This window comes from Elephantulus edwardii, unplaced genomic scaffold (genome assembly GCF_000299155.1).
Source record: "Elephantulus edwardii isolate Elephantulus edwardi_28Jun2011 unplaced genomic scaffold, EleEdw1.0 scaffold00041, whole genome shotgun sequence".
Lineage (NCBI taxonomy): Eukaryota > Metazoa > Chordata > Mammalia > Macroscelidea > Macroscelididae > Elephantulus > Elephantulus edwardii.
Genome location: NW_006399791.1, coordinates 8907423 through 8916060, shown reverse-complemented (window position 1 = coordinate 8916060; position 8638 = coordinate 8907423).

The following is an 8638-nucleotide window of genomic DNA, read 5'->3' as shown; positions in this document are numbered from 1 at the left end:
GCTATGAGTCGCAGGCGACTCGACGGCACATAACAACAACAACAACAATAAAACCTTCCACTCTCATCAAGCTCACTCTGATTCACAGCCACCCTACAGGAGAGCAGAACAGCCTAGAGGAGTTTTATGGTGTAAATCCTGAGAGACACATTCTGTTGCTTCTTTTTCTGGTGGGGCAGCTGGCAGATTTTCATCCCCAGTGTCTTGGGTAGGAGCTCAACATTTAATCCTCTATGCTGCCAGGTCTCTCTACATGTGAAAAAGAAAATGGCTTGTAAACCAGGGAAATGACCTATTTAACAGTATTTGTGGAAAATCTCTAATAAAAGTTTCAGGGTTTTTTAATGTTGGGAGGTTTTTACTATAAATTCTAAATAATCTATTTGCTTGTGAAGAAGCCTGTAAGGGGGGGAAAAAAGAAAATATAACTTAATATAGTTGTTGTTAGGTGCTGTTGAGTTGAGTATGACTTAGAGCGACCCTCTGGAACAAGATCTGAACCCAGTCCTGTCCTGCACCATCCTCACACTTCCTGACACACAAGAGCCCACTGCAGCAGTCACCACGTCAATCCACCTGGTTGAGGGTCTTCCTCTCCTTTGCCAACCCTCCGCCCTTCCCAGCATAATGTCCCTCTCCAAGGAATAGCGCCTCCTAGCAACATGCCCAAAGTATGTGAAGTGAAGCCTCATTATTCTTCCATCCAAAGAGCACTTCAGCTGCACCCTCTCCAAGACATATCTGTTTGTTCTCTTGGGGTCCATGGGATGTTCAGTGCTCTTCTCCACCACAGCTCAAAGGCGTCACTTCTTTTTCTGTCATCCTTATTCACTATCCAGCTCACAGATGCATAGCTGGTAATTGGAAAGACCAGAGTCTTTCCTGAATTAAATGCACTTTAGTACTGAAATTGGCATCACTACTCCTCAATAATTTGGAAAGGTCCTCAGCTGCAGATTTTCCCAGTGCAATGTGTCTCCTTATTTCCTCACTGCTCATACCAAAAGTGTTAATCATAGATCCAAGCAAGATGAAGCTGTTGAGAGTTTCAATCTCCTCTCCATCCATCATGAAACTGCAAATTGGTCCAGTGGTAAGAATCTTTACTTTCTTGATAATGAGGTACAATCCATACTGAAGGCTGCATTCTTTGATCTGCAACAAGTGCTACAAGTCCTCCTCACTTTCAACAAGCAAAGTGGTATCATCTGCATAATGCACGTTATTGATGAATCTCCCTCCAATTCTGATGCCACATTTCTCTTCATAGAATACAGCTTCTTCGAAAATTTTCTCAGCATACAGACTGAACAGATGTAGAGATAGAATACAACCCTGAAGCACTCCATTTCCCATTCCAAACCGTACAGTGTTTCTCTGCTCTGTTCACATAACAGCCTCCTGATTCAGTAATTTGTTCCTCAAGAGCACAATCCTTAGTGCTCTGGGATTCCCATTCTTCTCAGTGTCAGCCACAACTTGTCATTATACACACTGTCAAATATTTTCGAATGGTCAATAAAACACAAATAAACATTCTTCTGGTATTTCTTACTTTCAGCCAGGATCCATCTGATATCAGCAATGATCCCTGGTGCTATGGCCTCTTCTAAATCCCATCTGAACTTCTGGCAATTTTCTATCTAGGTACTGTTCCAGCTCTTTTTGAATGATCTTCAGCAGTATTTTATTTGCATGTGATAGCAATGATATTGTTCGATAATTTCCACATTCAGCTGGATCACCCTACTTAAAAACAGGAACAAAAATGGACCTCTTCCAAGCCATTGGCCAGACAGCTGTCCTCCAAATTTCCTGGCATAGACTGGTGAGTACATCCAAGGCTGCATCTGTTAATTGAAACAAGTCAATGGGTATCCCATCAATTCCTGGGGCTTTATTTTTTGCCAATGCCTTCAATGCAGTTTCCACTTCCTCTTTCATTACCATTGGGTCTTGTTCATATGATACTTCCTGAAATTTTTCAGTGTGAATAAATTCTTTCTGGTACAGCGACTCTGTGTATTCCCTCCATCTTCTTTTGATACTTTGAGTCCTTTAATATATTGCCCTTAGTATCTTTCAACATTGGGACATGAGGCTTAAATTTGTTTTTCAGTTCTTACAGTTTGAGAAATGCAGAACAAGTTCTTCCCTTCTTACTCTCCAATTCTAGCTCTCTGCACATTCCATTATACTTTGCTTTGTACTCCCGAGCTGCCCTTTGAAATCAACATGTTTTCTTTAGATCTGACTCCTCAATGTCCCCATGCAATCTTTAGAGTCTCTTCTGACATCTATTTCCATTTTTGTTTTCTTCATGGATGATATCCTTGATAGTATTGAACAACTCATCTTGTCTTCTATCACTGGTGTTCAATGCCTCAAACTTATTCTTAAGATGATCATGAAATTCAGATGGAATTGATTCAAGATTATATCTTGGTTCCTGTGGACTTATTTTCATTTTCTTCTGCCTCAATTTGAACTTTTTAACTGGTGATCTGACCCACAGTCTGCTCCTGGTCTAATTTTTTTGATTGCTGATATTGAGCCTCTCCAACAATTTCTTCCACAAATGTAGTCAATCTGATTCCTGTGCAGCCCATCAGGTGAAATCCATGTGTAAAGTCATCCTTTGTGTCTTTTAGAAAAAGTATTTGCAATGAATAAATAATTGTAAATACAAAATTCAATCATTCTATTTCCAGCTTCATTTCTATCACTAAGCCCATATTTTCCAACTACTGTTCCTTCTTCATTGTTTCCTACTGTTGCATTCCAGTCACTAGTTATCAGTAACACATCTGATGCATGTTCGGTCAATTTCAGACTGCAAAATTTGGTAAAAATTCTCAACTTCTTCCTCTCTGACACTAGATGTAGGAGCATATACTTGAATAATAGTCGTGTTAACGGGTCATTCTTGTATGCATATGGATATTATCCTATCACACACAACATCGTATTTCAGGATAGAACTTGAAATTGACTCTTTTACTAAGAATGTAACACCATTGTTCTTCGGTTTTTCATTCCTTGTATAGTGTATTGTATGATTATTTAATTCAAAGTGGCCTTAGCTTGTCTATCGCATTTCACTAATGCCTAGTATGTCAATATTCACACATTCCATTTCACTTTTAACAATTTATAATTTTCCAACATTCAAGCTACGTACATTCCATGTACCAGTTATTAAATGATGTTTGTTATTGATTCAACTGACTTCCAATCTGGGCTCTACCCCTAGACTACCATAAATAACATCTTTGTTTAATGTTAGGTTTTATTGTTTTGGGTTTGTGTGTGTGTGTGTGTGTGTGTGTTTTTTAAGTGTCTGGTACTATTGAGAAGTCTTGGGATTTGGGACTTGGGTCCTGGGATCACAAAGTAAAGTTTTCTATGATTGAAATACAATACTCACACTCATTGCCATGGAGTAGGAAGCAACTTAGAGTTGACCCTCGGTCAGATTTTTAGGGCTGTAAATCACACAGGAGGAGACTGCTCATCTTTCTCCCACAGAGTGGCTGGTGGATTTCAACCACTAAAGAGGCGCTGCTGCCTTTGGGTCAGCAGCTAAGCTCCCTGCAGTCTATGCTGCCAGAGCTTCTGTGACTGAAGCCGAGCTTATCCATCCATACGTATTATTAATGTTGTTGTTGTTATTAGGTGCTATCGATTAGAGTGCAACCCTATGAATAACAGATCTAAACCCCATTCTATCTTGTTCCATCCTCACACATCCTGACACGTTAGAGCCCATTGCAGCAGTCACTGTTTCAATCCACCTGGTCTAGGGTCTCCTTCTCCTTCGACAACTTTCCATCTTCCCAAGCATCATGTCTCTAGCAACATACACAAAGTACGTGAGGCAAAGCTTTGTTATCTTTGCCTCCAAAGAGCACTCTGGCTGCACCCTTTCCAAGACATACCTGTTTGTTCTTTTGGCCACCCATGGGAGGTTTAGTGCTCTTCTCCAATACCAGGGCTCAAAGTATCAATTCTTCTTTTGTCATCCTTATTTATTATCCAGCTCTCAGATGCACAGCAAGTGAACAGAAAGACCATGGCTTGGATCAGACACATCTTGGTCTTCAAACTGATATCATTACTCCTCAATAACTTAGAGAGGTCCCTAACTGCAGACTTTCCCAGTGCAACACATCTGATTTCCTGACTGCTGGTACCAAAGGTGTTATTTGTGGATCTAGGTAAGATGAAGGTATTAACCATTTCAATCTCTTCTCCATCCATCATGATGCTGCCTATGGGTCTAATGGTAAGAATCTTTGTTTTCTTGACACCGAGATGCAGTCCATATTGAAAGCTGTATTCTTTGATCTTCTGCCACAGTACTTCAAGTCCTTCTCACTTTTAGCAAGCAAGTCTGTGTTATCAGCATAATGGGGGTTATTGATGACTGACCCTGATGCTCCATTCCTCTTCATAGAGTCCAGCTTCTCAAGTAATTTGCTCAGCATATAGACTGAATAGGTATGGAGAAAGTACAACCCTTTTTAAATTTTAAACTGTGTTCCCTTGCTCTGTTCACACAATAAACATCATCTTCCTCTTACCAGGCTCTTTTCCTAGACGCAATCCATTTTGCTGCCATATTTCATTCATTCTAAGACTCTATTTTTACATCCCTGAAATCAGGATGTGTTCTGTTAGAGCAGCCGTCACCAGGTGGCTCTCAGCACATCTACACCATTGTCCGCACGTGTGCAAACTTGGTTATAGCTTTTGTACTGTCATCACTTCAAATGATTTATGTGTGTTGCTGGTACTCTACATACTGAATTTAATTGCTATTCAAAATATCTTTAAAAGAATGTACTATGATTTAGCACTGCAGTGAAAGGCTGCTGTGGATGTAGAAAACCACAGATTCAGCAGGGAGGTGTGGAATTTATATCAATGGAGGAAACGCATTCCTGGAGAAGCAACCTTTATATTTTCTTGTAAAGCTACCAGCCAGTGTTTTCCAGCTGCAATACTTCTGTAACTGTAATGTGTATACAATCACCAATCTGGTGAAAGTATGAATTCTGATTCACCAATTCTGGTGTGGATATTGTGCATTTCTAACAAGCTTCTTGGTGATTTGGACTACACTTTGAGAAGCCAGGCAAGTAAGCTACACAGATTATATGAAATGATATTACTTAACGAGGTCCATGCAAGAAGCCTGCTTATCTCATGCTCGGCAATGCATCTTAAGGCAGATAAAATTTCCAGATCATTATTGTGGCAAATATCTAGGTAACAAAATATCTGTCATTTGTACAATTTTCACATTTAGAATTCAGAGTCCCTAACTATATTCACCAATTATGAATAAGGGAGTTCTGATGACCTAGTGGTAAAAAGCTGCATTGCAATCCTGAAGGTAAGTGGTTCAAATCACCAGGTGCTCTGCGAAAAGATAAGCAATCTCCTCCTGTGATTAACTGCCTCTGAAAACTGGCCAAAAGGTCAGCTATGGGTCAGTTGCAACTTGAGGGTACACAACAATTATGAATAAGGACAAATAAAAAGATAAATTGATGCCTTTGAGTCGTGGTGTCGGGAGAGAGCACAGAATACCCCATCCCATGGACTGAAAAAGTATGGAGAAAAGATACCTCTCTGACACACTCCTTTCTAGATTTTCAACCACACAATGTTTCCTTGCTCTGTTCATAGGACTGCTTCCTGGCCTAGGTACAGGTTTCGCATGAGCACAAACAAGTGTTCTGGGATTCCCATTCTTCACAAAGTTAGCCACAATTTGTTGTGATCCACACAGGCAAATGCTTTTGCACAATCTGTGCAAATGCTTTTTGCACAAAATACAAATAGACACCCTTCTAGTAGTCTGTGTTTTCAGCCAAGATCCATCTGGCATTGGTTATGATGTCTCTAGTGCCACAGCCTCTTCTAAAACCAGTTTGTATTTCTGGCAGTGTTCTGTCAATATATACTCTTAGACACTTTTGGATAATCTTCAGCAAAATTTTGCTTGTATGTGATATTGTTTGTTAAATTCAACAACACTCTATTGGATCACTCTTCTTGGAAATGAGAATAAATATGGATTCTTCCAGTCATTTGGCCAGGTAGCTATCCTCCAGATTTCTTGGCACAGCCTGATGAGCATGTCCAGGGCTGTATCTGTTTGTTGGAAGAACTCAGCTGATATGTCACCAGTTACTGGGGTTTATTACCAATTCTTTCAGAGCAGCTTCAGCTTCCTCCTTTATTGCTAGTGTTTTGTGTTTTGTTTTTTTAAGATACCAATGAATGCTTTTATTTACTTTTAAAATGTAAACATAGAGGTTGCGAGTCTATAGAGTGTCTCCAAGGATTGTGGCAAGATCAATTCCAAGTCCATCTGGGCAAAAAGGCCTGCTCAGAGAACCTCACTGTTGATTTAGAGTTCTAAATCCTCCTCTCTCTGAGCTCCTCTAAAACAGAGCTGTTGTTGTGTACCGTAGTTGAAACCGACCCATAACTGACCCTCTGGCAGGTTTTCAGAGGCAATTCATTTCAGGGGAGAAGATTGCTCGTCCTTCTCCATCAGAGTAGCCAGTGGCCTCTAACTATGCAGTTCTTCCAGAAAGAAATCTTTGCAACTCAAGTTGAAATTAGCTGACCATCATAAATACCTTTCTGCACAACAGATAAGTAGAAGCATTCAAGTTTAATTCCTATACATGAACAGAAATGACAGTAATGCTACATAAAAACAACAGGGCAGGTAGGAGGACAGGAAGAAAAGAGTAGAGGGGCACTGGGTAAAATAACAACCCCTGAGCAATTCCTCTCGTGCTAACTAAAGAGGTCAGGGAGACTGAACTTCAGTGATGACAAACTGTGTATCATAAACCACCAGCTCTGGAAGATAGGAGGCACTTCTGGGCTCAGAACACAACCAGGGCTAGAGCTTCCTTACTGAGTGTTTAATATTAAAGGATTCCTGGGCCCAAGGGAGTTAGTATGGTCAGTAATTTAACACCAAGACAGGAACCTCTTCCTGGCACACTGTGTTCCTTAACATGAGAAACAGGCCCCTGTAGTCAGGGTAGCCAAGCCCCGTTACACCTTGATCTTTGGGTACAAAGTGTTAGGTCCAGACTCAGGGCCAAATGGGAGAATGAAGAATTCAAAAAATACACGTGGACAAGAAGAGTGAACAGCCTTTCCCACCTAGCAGAACTAGCAGATGAACCATAAATCACAATGGAATGTCCCTCCTCTCCCGTCCCTAAAGACCTTGTTATAAAAACCCTCCTGATACACTCAAACCACGACTTCCTCCTTCTGCATCTTCAGAATGAGGAACCTCGCCCGGAAGCCCCCCTAATAAAGCTGCTTTTTAAAAAAATAAAGAGTCAAAAGACAATGTTAATAGACTTTAAAACAGTGTACAAGTATAAAGCACTGGTTTCATATTTCAAAAGTTGGAGGAAGATATCCAGTCATTAAACAGTCTACAAAACATGTGCAGTAGACTACATAAAAGACTGCAATATAAAAAGAGCTGAAACCGTCTTCACTGTAAAAATAATTTAAAACACATTTTTTCAATTTAAAATATTATCTACACCACACACACATATCATGCAAATGGAAAACTAGATAGAATGCATTCTGCATTCTTTAGCCAAATTTCAATATTTTAGGTAGGGAAATGGCCTTTAGTACACAAATTTCCCCTCTCTGGCAGTAATGGACCCAGTAATGCTTAAAGAACAGCTGTTTTTCAAACCCTTTTTTAATTGTAATAAACACTTTAAAAATTGGAAAGTAACTGCAAATTTTATGAAGTATGAAGTTTTTTACAGGCTAGAAGCTTCTGCAGCTGAAAAAGATCTCTTAACGAGTTTTAGGGCAGGCTAAGCTTTTAAATAAATATGTTATAGGAACTAGGTTCACTTGTTAGCTAGTCTGTTAGAATTTGTATTATGTTTTCTCCCTAATACTTGACTATCTGGTATTTATTACACCAAATTCTTCCAATCAGATCCATATTGTGCACCCTCCAGGGAACATGGATTCTGGCTGAGTTGTCCTTAACATCTTACTTTGGAATTGGGATCAGGGGCCTGTTGCTCTCCTCATTAAAGAAAAAGAAAAACAGCCCTAAATATTGCACTCTCCCCAGTGGAAGTACCATTATTATAGATTCAGAAAGGCTTTGCATATTTGCATCTTGGCAGTTTAAAACTTGTGGAAAAGGACCAATGCAAGCTCTACCACAGTGATGGGAATTTAAACAACAATGACGTATTCTCAATGATAGAGAGGAATCCAGGCAAGCACTATTGTTCCTAAAGCAACAAACATTTCCAAAGCATTTATTTTGGTTTTGGATTAGTTTTATGAACCAATATAGGCATGACCACATGTCTACTGGAAGTACAAAAGCCATCTTCATTTGAACAGTGATTTCCTGAAGCTCTTAGCACCAATTCTTGCTTCAAAAAGCAAAGGATAGGCGTGCTCTGGTGGCCTAGTGGCAAGAAGCTGCACTGCAATCCAAGAGGTGCACGGTTCGAATCCACCAGATGCTCTGCTGGAGAAGGAGGAAAAATCTCCTCCTGTACCAGTCAGATCTGATTTGATGGTACACACAAAAAAAAATAAA